Source organism: Morus notabilis, unplaced genomic scaffold, assembly GCF_000414095.1.
Source record: "Morus notabilis unplaced genomic scaffold, ASM41409v2 Scaffold130, whole genome shotgun sequence".
Classification (NCBI taxonomy): domain Eukaryota; kingdom Viridiplantae; phylum Streptophyta; class Magnoliopsida; order Rosales; family Moraceae; genus Morus; species Morus notabilis.
Genome location: NW_010359451.1, coordinates 146,930 through 158,211, shown reverse-complemented (window position 1 = coordinate 158,211; position 11,282 = coordinate 146,930). Strand labels below are relative to the sequence as shown.

Sequence of the window (11,282 nt, the reverse complement as noted above, 5' to 3'; positions counted from 1 at the left end):
TTAAGGTTTTTGTAGTAAATTTAGACAATGACAGCAGAAGTAGCTATGTAAAAGTAACCCATGACTTGCTTCATGACTTGCTTCTCAAATTTTGTTGTTTTTCAGTTGGTTCTAAACACCCGTACGTTGTAGCTTCTTAAAGAAAGGCTAAAAGCAGCCTCTAAAAGCAATGCCAAACAAGTCCTAAAAGCAGTCCTTCCTTTCAATTTTAATCATTGAAAGGAAAGACTACTCGTTTTTTTTTCTTTTAAACTTGTGTAGACTATATTATTGATATATCATACTGATATCATGTGTGTTTTTTAATAATTATACAAAAATATTGTCCATTTTGAGAGGGAAAGTTCATATCAAAACTGAGAGCTTCAAACGCTCATAATGACATAAATAATTTTAAAGAGATTTAATCGTAAAAATGGACCAGATCTGCCAGTAATTTTGAATGAAAACGTTCGAAAGAGAGACATGTATCATCTTCTGAGAATGGAAAATCAAATAGGGTACACCAAATTTCCAGTATTAATATGGCTCTTTCAACTAGGGGTGTATTGAATCAACACCAATATTTTTTTTACTATCTATAATCTAATCTAATCCAATAATTTTTTTTGAAATCCATCCAATTCAATTCAATACACTATTATCATACAATCCAATCCAATCCTATATCCATTGGATTTGGATTAATGGATTGGATGATTGGATTAGCCTAGGTTTTCTTCAAAAGCTACTAAATTCGTACAACTTGCTCAAAGTGATAAATCCATATATTTTCAAGATATTTTTGTTCCAATTATCGATTTGTCATTCAATATAAAAATCAAAATCATCAAACATAGCAAACAATGATCCTCAAGCCTCGGAGTCTAAAGAGGAACCCCTATCGCCCGAGAAGAGGGGGTTTAACAAATGGTGGGCCACAAAGAGATAATCGTAACTTGCTTTCTCACAGGCTCACAAGCAGGCTGTCTTTCTTCCTTATATGCCTTCTCGAATATTAGAGAATAAGTTGCAATTGTAAAAAATCAGTTTATAATTTTTACTAATAGCTTTGTCTTTATTATAGATAGAATACTAGTTTTGTGCCCGCGCCGGCGGGAAAAATTTTTATTGTATTGGAAGCCTGATGTTTTTCTTGGTGCAATATTAGTTTATATATGTATATTTATGTAAAATGTTGAGAGAAAAGTACACAAATCAACACATAATATATTCAATATCAATAACTTACATAAGGAGTATAAAGGAAAATAAGTAGTAAACGAACCAGTAACGCTATGAATATTGCCTTAAACGCGAATTATAAGCCAGCCAAACACAAATGAAAATATATAAATTAAAGGGTTGAGCAGTAAGTAATCCAAAATAAGACCAAACAACCAAAAAATTAAGAATGTTAGAGTAAGTAAAAAGGAAGAAGAAAGTAAATATTTAAACAATCGTATTCAATGATTATGAACTATATCATAATCTAAAATAAGAATTTAGATAGCTAGAAATACATTGAATGTAATTTCTGAGGAGATGACATAAGAACAAATAGACAAAAACATATAGTAGTAATCACTACCGTATAGTAGAACCAATTAAGGAGAAAATATGGATTTATAATTTACAATATGAAATATATGAGTAGTAAACAACATAAAAATAATATATGAATTAAATTTATAACAGAATATAGATTAAAAAAAAGAAAATACAGAATGTATATCTGTATTTTCCTATCTTTAGCTCCATGCGTAATCTATCAACTATTTGACAAAAGATTTCCTACAATAGTATATTAACTGTATTTGTTAATATGAATGTCATAAAGAGCAATAGCAAAAAATAGATTAATCATAATAGTAAATAAATAAGTAATGAAAAATACTGAAGCTGAATAGGCTGATAATTTAAGAATGTGGTAATGTTTTTATATAGTAATTGTGGCTCAGACATAAAGTATTATCAGCAATGTATGGCAAATGATTTGACTTATATTTTTATGTCCATTTTATGGCTACCTAATAGTAACAACTATGACAAGTACATAAAGGCACAAAAATTAGTCAAATATTACATTTGCCACACATATTATAGTATATCTATGACAAAAAATAAATGGTCATAGTAAGGTATAGATCTGTCCAAAGACTACCAAGTGAACTAAAAGGAAAGGGAAAATAACAGTATGAAAGAAACAATATAGTTTTTATCTAAATAAGGAGATAGAATAAGATAGAATGAGGATACCAAATAAGTAATCTATATTCAACCTTCAATTGGATAAAAATAAGTAAACAACTAAGGCCAACGACAGAAGAAGCAGTAAAATATAAGATATAAAAGCCAATAGGGACAGCATTGGATACAACCTTTGTAAAGTGAAGGAAGAAAAAACATGAGAAAAGGTGGCACGGGCAAAGGAAAGAAAAAAAGAAATAAAGAGTTGTACAATAGAAGACATAATGAACGGAAAATAGCAAAAGTGATATTATTCTTCTATTGAGAATTAACTTTCTGAGATCATAAAAGAGAATATATTATGGGAAAACTGAGTAAATAGGAATAAATAAAATCTTAATCCAATAAAGATAGGCATCTAAAATTTTAAAATAAACCAAAACAGCAAAAAGAAAAGTATTTAAACAGTTTTGGTGAAAAAAATGGACAAAATCAAAATGCAACTAAGGACTTATTCACAGCAATATTTGGACAAATTAGATCGGCCAAAATTGAAAATAAGCATCATCACCACACACTAAAGAAGAAGAAGAATGAGGAATGGACAAAAGAAGGGAAAAATATTTAAACTGTGTTAGTAAATACAAATAAGGCAATAATTTTTAGACTCATCATATAAAAGTGAAATCAAACCTGATTATAATTAGCATTGGCATATATCAAAGCCAAGAAAGAATTAAATATGCTAACTAAAAAATCGGTAAACATATATGCATATATGATTATCAAAAAGTCAATAAGGAATAAAAATTCCATTACTATAGACCAATAAGACATAGAAAAGAACAATTATAGAAGTAGGAACAAATTTTTATCAATAGCATAATAAACAACACAAATCAACACAAAATATATCCAATATCAATAACTTATATAAGGAGCATATAGAGAAATAAGTAGTAAAAGTACTTGTAATGCTCTGAATATGGCCTTAAACACGAACTATAAGCCAGCCAAATACAGATAAAACATAGATAAGTTAAGCGGCTGAGCAGTAAGTAGACCAAAATAAGACCAAACAACCGAAAAGCCAAGAATGTTAGAGCAAGTAAAAAGGAAGAAAAAAGCAAATATTCAAACAATTGTATTCAATCATTATGAACTATATTATAATTTAAAATAAGAATCTAGATAGCTAAAAATACAGTCACTGCAATTTCTGAGGAAATGGTATAGAAACAAATAGGCAAAAACGATTGTAACAATCACTTTTCTATATTAGAACCAATTAAGGGAAAAATATGTTAAATAGAAATACAAAGAGATATATATACTACTACACAATTGATATAGATTACAGGTAAACATAATTATATACGATTAAGGTTTATTTACAATGAGAAACAATAAATGCTTCTGAACACTATAGAAAATGACATAAACCAATAATAATACAACAAAGCAACATATTCAGCATCAACAACAAATATTAATAACACTTGGACAAAAATCCTTAATGATACCTGAAATATTCTCAGTCCTGCGTTAAATAGCCTATATCAGCCAAGTCAAAGCCAAAGAAACAGAACTAACACAATGGAGTAATAAATAAACCAGGGTAAAGCAGAGCAATAAATGATTCACGATGGAACAGAGAAGGAAGGATGTTTGGTGTGAAGGAGGAAACAGGAGAGAATTTAGACAGTAGAAATTAAAATATACGACAACATTTTACACATATAAAGAGTAAGATAACCAATAGTAATGTCACACGTAATGGTTATAAGGCGGTGCACAAAGAATACAAAAGAAAAGCTTCTTCGGTTAAACACAATACCCAAACTTTTTTCCTTCAAAAAAAAGGAGAAAAAATTCCAAACAGTATTCAAGAAAAGGAAAATGAATGAAAAAGAAAGAGAGAAGTAGAGAGGGAAAAAAAAGGCCAGGCAGCTAATAGGAAGGAAAGAGAAAAAAAAAGGGCAAAGACAATGTTCTATTGCATAAGTAACAATAAAATGAGTCCATATGAACAATAAATCCCAGTTCTTCTTTAGTACACTTCTAGCAGTAATAACATTTCTTGAGACTGAAACACAATTTTTGTCAAAATGTTAGATTAGGAATATTTTATTAATAGGGCAAGAAAATCAAATCTAAGCAATAGTAATAAAGTATGAATAGCAGATTTTTGCAGTTAGCATAGCCAATCAATGCATGCAATATAAATAAGAGGAAATTAAAAATTATGTACAAAAATTATTGATAATACCTCAAACACTATAAGCCTTGCATCAGGTAGCAATATGAGGCAATGAAAAGTCAATAGCAGTTAGTGACACAGGGATAAGACAATGCAGCAACAAATGGTAGAAAACCTAGAAAAATATAAATAAATAGTAAATGAGTAAATAAATAAATAAAGGGAAACAAAAAGGACTCAAAAAGCTTATAAAGATAGGTATAATACTATCTTTATATAATAAAATAAAAGAAACAAAGAAAAGAAATAGACTAACCAAGAACAAATAGAAGCATAAAAGGATGAATAATGTCATGAAGTGATTTAAATAAAAGAGCGACATTTGTGTTTTTTGCGTCTTGGGAATTTTTGTGTCAAATAGTAACAACAGGATGGGGAAGCGAAATTTCAGCAATAAGAGAATAAAGCTAATACATCTATAAGCAGTTTTTTTTTTTTTTTTTTTTTTTTTTTTTTTTTTTAAAGAAAACACTATATACCAAAGAGGAATCAAGGGGGTTTTTTTTTGTTGTGAAATAGTAACAATAAAATTGGAAAATTAAGCTTGAGCAGTAGAAAAATGAAACTAATGCAAGCAAAGACAGTTTTTGAATGAAACAACAAAGACGAAAAAGGCAAAAGTTGTAGAATGACTAAGAGCAACAAAGAAGAAATTATCAAAATATTTGACTTAAGAACAATGGATAAAAGCATATTCCAAATAAGGCAACCAAACTTGTAACAATATGTAGATAAATGTCAAAAAACTCAATATGTTAAAATCAATTATAGTCATCATTGTTACATAAAGAGAGTTACTAAAACTAAAAAATGTTAAGTAAACATATATATGCATATATATGTTGCTAAGAAGAAGGAAAGAAAAAAAAAAAAACAGGAAGTGAATATATGAACATCATGTATAAGGCAAATACAAAAGAAAATAAAAGCAAAAAATGAAACATGAACAACAAATATTAATCACATTCCAGCAAACTAACAGATACAATATTAGTATATAAAAATTTAAAAGTTATGGACAAAGATTGGTAATAGTACCTGGAACGCTCAGATTTTAGCTGAAGTGGTAGATATAAGCCGACCAAATGTCAACAGCAGTGTCCGGCATCGAAATAACATGATGGATCAAGAAATAGTAAAACACCTTGTGAAATAGAAATAAATAAATAAGTAAATAGAGTAACCAGGGCAATGGAAAAAAATGAAACTGGAAAAATCAATAAATATAAGTATGATAGTATGTTTATGCAGCTATCATGGTTCAGGTATTTAATATTTTCAGTAACGTGTGATAAATAGATTATGGCTGCCTACTAAGGGCAACTGCACAAAAGGATAACATATTATATTTATCACACAAATTATAATTTGATTGTGACACACAATGGATAACTTGAGTAACATGTAGAGTTGTACTACCAAGTGAATTAAAGATAGAGCAAAAAAAAAAAAGGAGAAAACAACATAAAAGGCGTAATGTAACATAGAATGTATGACCAAATAAAATGAAAAAAATAGACAAAAGAGACACACTAAACAACAACAAATACATGAATAAAAAGGTGATGAATACAATAAGGAGATGAGAATAAAATAATAAGGCCTCTCTTTTTGTTTTGTTTTTTTCCTGCAGGGAATTTTTTTGTATGAAATGATAACAACGGAGTAAGGAAGTCGAAGGTTAGTAATACAAAAAGAAAGCTGTTGCATGTACAAACACCTCTTGAATGAAACGGTAAATAGCAAAAAGGATTGGACAATTTTTTTCCTGAACGGTAACAACAAAATGGGACAGCCAAAGCTCAGTAGTGGAAAAAGAAAGCTAGTACATGTATAAACAGCTTTTGAATAAAACAGTAAATACCAAGAGGGCAAAAGCTGTAGAATAAGTTTTTTTTTTTTTTTTTAAAAAGAAAAATCCAAAAAGCTTTGTAAAAAACAACAAATAAAACCAGACTCCAAGCGAGAAAAAGATATTCACAGTAATCTTTAAACAAATTACATAGAACTCAACATGCAAAGGTTAATTATAGTCATCACCGCCACGAAAAAGAACTTTCTAAGATTAAAATACGTTAAATAAAACTATATATATACATGAGTTTCTAAGAAACAAATAAAGAAAAAGTGAACATATCAGCATCATGTAGTAAAGAAATATGAAGGAAAATAAATATAGATAATAAAACGCAAAGAACAAAAATTAATACCACAGCAGGAAACCAATACATCCAATATCAGTATTAGAAATTAAAAAGTTGTGGATAAGGATTATAAATAATACCTGAGACGGTATAAATAATGTCTTAAGTCTGAGATATCAACCAACCGAGTGTAAGGAGAAAGAGTGAAAAGACACTGAGAAAAAAAACATAGCGATAAATGATGTACAACGAAACAAAGCAGTAAATGATTGAAAGTGAAACAGAGGGGCAAAGACGTGAAATGCAAGGGAAAAAACAGAGGTATAGATGATAAATGTAAAATGCAAGGGAAGAAAACAGATTCATAGATGATAAATTCAGGTGCAGCAGCATTTATAAATAGAGAGCAAAGAGAAAAAATCTAAACAGTCCACAACCTCTAATAACATCACACATAAGAGCACAAAGTCGGTGGATAAAAATGATAGAACAAAAATTTCTTAATTTTAAGTAATAAAAGCAAGACTTAATTTACAATAAGAAAAAGGAAAACGAAAAAAAATAGAACATGAATATAATAATCAGATCAGAAAAAGAAAAATATGAAGAAATAAGAAGAAAAAGAGTCACAATAGGTGGGTTTGGTAGAGATTTTAGGAGCTTAAAATGAATTCTCTATCTAGTTAAAGTATTTTTTTGTGTTTAGTAAAAACTTTAAAAAGTACTTTTTAAAAAATTTGTGTGGAATTTGGGCAGTGCTTCTGATTCTGGATTGTGCGGGAATCCATTGCCATATTCAATGAATTGTTTTTATTTCTCAAATTAACCCTGCTGAATGTAAGAAATCTCCATCCCAATTTTCACCCCTTCGCACTCTCCTCTCTCTTGCTCTTCACGAGCTCTCCCTTAGGCAAAGCACTCTCTTTCTGTTTCTCTCTTCTCACTCTGTTATCTAGGACTCCCCTCTCTCCGTTTCTGAGTTGTTCCTGCATTTTTCGGCGAGGCAGAGTCTCTACTCTCTATGTGTTCTTTCGGTGAGACTGGGTTTGTTCTTGTTAGGGTTACCTGATTTCGGGCCAGTTGGACACCGTCAGATTGCCGGTTGCAGCTCATCAGATCAATAGCCTCTGTAAGTACTCCATTTAGTTTTGTATTGAATGTCGATTTGGTGTTTTGTTCTCTGGATTGATGGATTTTGGGAAAATCTTTTTTTTTCTCTGCTCTGTATTTCGTTTGTTTGGGAGAGACGGTGTAAATGATGACCGGCTCCTGCTTGAGTTGGTCAGAGGAAGAAGGAAACGACGTCATTGTTGTGTGGGCGTGGGTGTGGGTTTGGCGGGTACCTTCGATTTGCTGATGTTCCTTTTCACTTGGATTTCTATCTTGTTTATCCAGATTCTGGTAAAATACTAAACATTCAATCTTCGTTTCTTTATATGTGTGTGTGTGTGTGTATTTTCGAAATTTAATGTTGTTTCTCTATTCTTCATGTTTGGATTTTATTAGGTAATTGGGATTTGTTGGATTTCTTGGTTGAGAATTGGCTTGTAAATGGTTATGTAAATTGAATTTCCGGCGCCAAATTTTTGTTGAACTCAAAATGACATGTTGAATTTTGTGAATGCAATCATGTTCTTTCTTTTTCTTTTAATTCTCTTGGATATAATTTCGGTTAATTTGGAATAAACGAATAGAAATATTGAATTTGCAGGTGTAAAAGGCAAGCTTGTTGCCCTTATGTTGTGTTGAATTTGCATCATTATGCAGAATTTGGATGCTTTTGTTTCTTCTTCTTCTTGAAAGTAGAACTGGCACAATAACCTTTCACCCTTCTTTAAAGAGTAAACGCAAGAGGTAGGATGCCAATTAACATATGTTTGTTATTTTATCTCAAAGGGATGTTCTCTAATTGTGTAAATTTTAGAACTAATGTAGGTGAAACTAGCAACCAGAATTTCATGTAAATGGCGAAGTACAACGGTTGAATTCTGATCTCTAGAAGCATCTATGCATCAGGGGCAAGAGCAGCAAATGCCTTCATTTAATCTCCCATCTAAATTTCTTTGTAAAGTTTTTAATGTTCAGCTTCGGGTAATTTTTTCCATGAATTATGCTCTTCCGTGATTAATCTTTTTAAGTGGATGGCTTGTTTTGATGCGAGCATTACTCAGTTTTACTTTTAACTTGGAGTGCAGGCTGAAATGGAAACAGATGAAGAATAGGCACAAATTACACTATTACCAGAACAAGATGTGAGCCTTTCTTTTCCTTCATGCCTTTTTAGCTCTATGAGTTTCGTAGCCAATTTTGAATTCATTTATCTATTTGTCGGTTTACAATAACTATAATTATTACGTTGTGGTTTGCATAGTATTTAGTCATATTTGTTTGCAAAGCAAACGCATGTAATCTTACTTGATTTACGCGTATTCATATTCTTGGATCAGCAAAGCGAGGTTACTAGCCCCGATCCTCCACTTCCAGAACCTTCAAGATGCACTGTGCATTCATTTTGCAAGACACTGACTGCTTCTGATACAAGCACCCATGGCGGATTCTCTGTCCTCAGGAGGCATGCGGATGATTGTCTGCCACCACTGGTAGCTCTAGAGTTTTAGCTATTTGTCTCCTTGTTTGTTATGCTGTGTTTTTTATTTTGTAAATATATTATTCTATTTATGTACCTCCCTCGCCCCTATTGTTCCTTTGGACATTGGAGTATAGTTTCTTTTAAACAGCATGACATACAATTTTGATTTTCTTTATACGAAAAGTCGCAGCAGCCCCATGGCAGGAAGTGGTGTGTGTATGGATATCAATATGTTTGAAATGTTCTTTATTTGTGATTCTATAATTAATTATCATTTGACTTAACCCGTTTCTTAGCATGAAATTTATCAACAAATTTATCATATTTTCTCAGAGAGTTTTGAGAACCCCACCAAAATTAATAATTATGGTATTTGGTTGCGTTACCAAGACTGCAATTGTCCCTGCCAAGCTTTGCAAGAGAGAGCACAAAACAATTTCACAACTCGAACCCTATCATATTGTCACTAATGCTCTTTTTAGTTATAATTATATTGTGAATTAAGAAATGAAAAAAAAAATTAATTATCATAAATTTATTGTTACAAAATTTAAAATCATAACATTATTTTTTTTTAAATTAAACAAGTATTTCTAAATACTAAAAATAATTATATATATTTAAATTTTATATTATATCTATTTTGGTCATTTTACATACCAACAGCAATTCAACCTCAAAATTTATCAAACACTATTACACTGATTTTAAAATCAGCACAGCTATTATAATTATAATTTACTAAATATTCAACTACTTCTTGTAACAACTGCTTCTTCTTTCAGTATAGCTAAAAGCAATTATTCTAAAATCTACAGCATTACCAAACTAAGCCAATATTCATTTTTCCCAGATTTTTCACCTGCCTCAGACAATTTACAAAAATCATGAATTCATTTAATACATCTACAGCATAATGAGTACAATAAATCAACGTGACAGGACATAAGAGTACAAAGTCGGTGGATACAAATAACAGAACAAAAATTTCCTAATTTTAAGTAATAAAAGCAAGGCTTAATTTACAATAAGAAAAAGGAAAAAAAAAAAAAATAGAACATGAATATAATAATCAGATCAAAGGAAAAACGGAAATAAATAAGAAGAAAAAGAGTCACAATATCTTTTTTCTCAGATTTTTCACCTGCCTCAGACAATTTACCAAAATCATGAATTCATTTAATACATCTGTAACATAATGAGTACAGTCAATCAACGTGACAGGACATAAGAGCACAAAGTCGGTGGATACAAATAACAGAACATTTAATACATCTGCAGCATAATGAGTACAATTAATCAACGTGGCAGGACATAAGAGCACAAAGTCAGTGGATACAAATAACAGGACATAAGAGCACAAAGTCAGTGGATACAAATAACAGAACAAAAATTTCCTAATTTTAACTAATAAAACAATAGGAAAAAGGAAAAAAAAAGAAAATAGAACACGCATTTAATAATCAGATCAGAGGAAGAAAAACGAAAAGAAATAAGAAGAAAAAGAGTCACAATATTTTTTTTTTCCAGATTTTTCACATGCCTCAGACAATTCAGAAAAATCACGAATTTATTTAATGCATCTGCAGCAAAATGAGTACAATTGATGAAGGTGGCAGGACAAATCAGCGCCGTGGACAACACGAATCATGAGGCCAATAAATGAAAAAAAAAAAAAGAAAATCAAGATGAACTAAAAAAAAGCATGCAACCATCTACGTAGAAACTTCTTTCTAAACAAAAGAATCAATCGAGAAGAAAAATAAAATATTATATAAATTTTTTTCAAAAATTCTACCTATCAGCCATTGGGAAATTGTAACAGATTTCTATAATTAAAACTTACTACCTATCAGCCATTGGGAAATTGTAACAGTTTTTTATAATTATAAAAAAACAAAACCACCCCAGCCACAAAAGCAAACAACTAACAAAAACAACGAAAAAAGCATTACAATCACCAAGAAAGGAAAAGAACATAGAACATGCACTTCTCCAAAACCACACAAAAACTCAAACTTCAAACTAAAATCACCAGCTAAACCAACATAAAGGCAAATCAGGAAAATGAAAGAAGCCTCCACTAAAGCCTAGATGAATCGAAAAATCCTGCACCAAA

General features: G+C 30.5%; 2 long non-coding RNA genes across 3 annotated transcripts; both read left to right on the top strand.

Annotated features, from left to right (window-relative positions):
• Positions 1-7,196: 7,196 nt before the first annotated feature.
• On the top strand, positions 7,197-8,791 carry LOC112090869. Of its 2 annotated transcripts, none has more exons than XR_002901858.1 (5): positions 7,197-7,702; positions 7,820-7,974; positions 8,285-8,427; positions 8,509-8,664; positions 8,769-8,791. It is a non-coding gene; the product is annotated as an uncharacterized LOC112090869 (long non-coding RNA). The 2 variants fall into 2 exon arrangements; XR_002901857.1 differs by having other exon boundaries at positions 8,498-8,664.
• A 1-nt stretch (position 8,792) lies between these two features.
• LOC21401877 lies at positions 8,793-9,286 on the top strand. The gene is made up of 2 exons (XR_002901856.1): positions 8,793-8,825; positions 9,021-9,286. It is a non-coding gene; the product is annotated as an uncharacterized LOC21401877 (long non-coding RNA).
• The last annotated feature ends 1,996 nt before the right edge of the window (positions 9,287-11,282 follow it).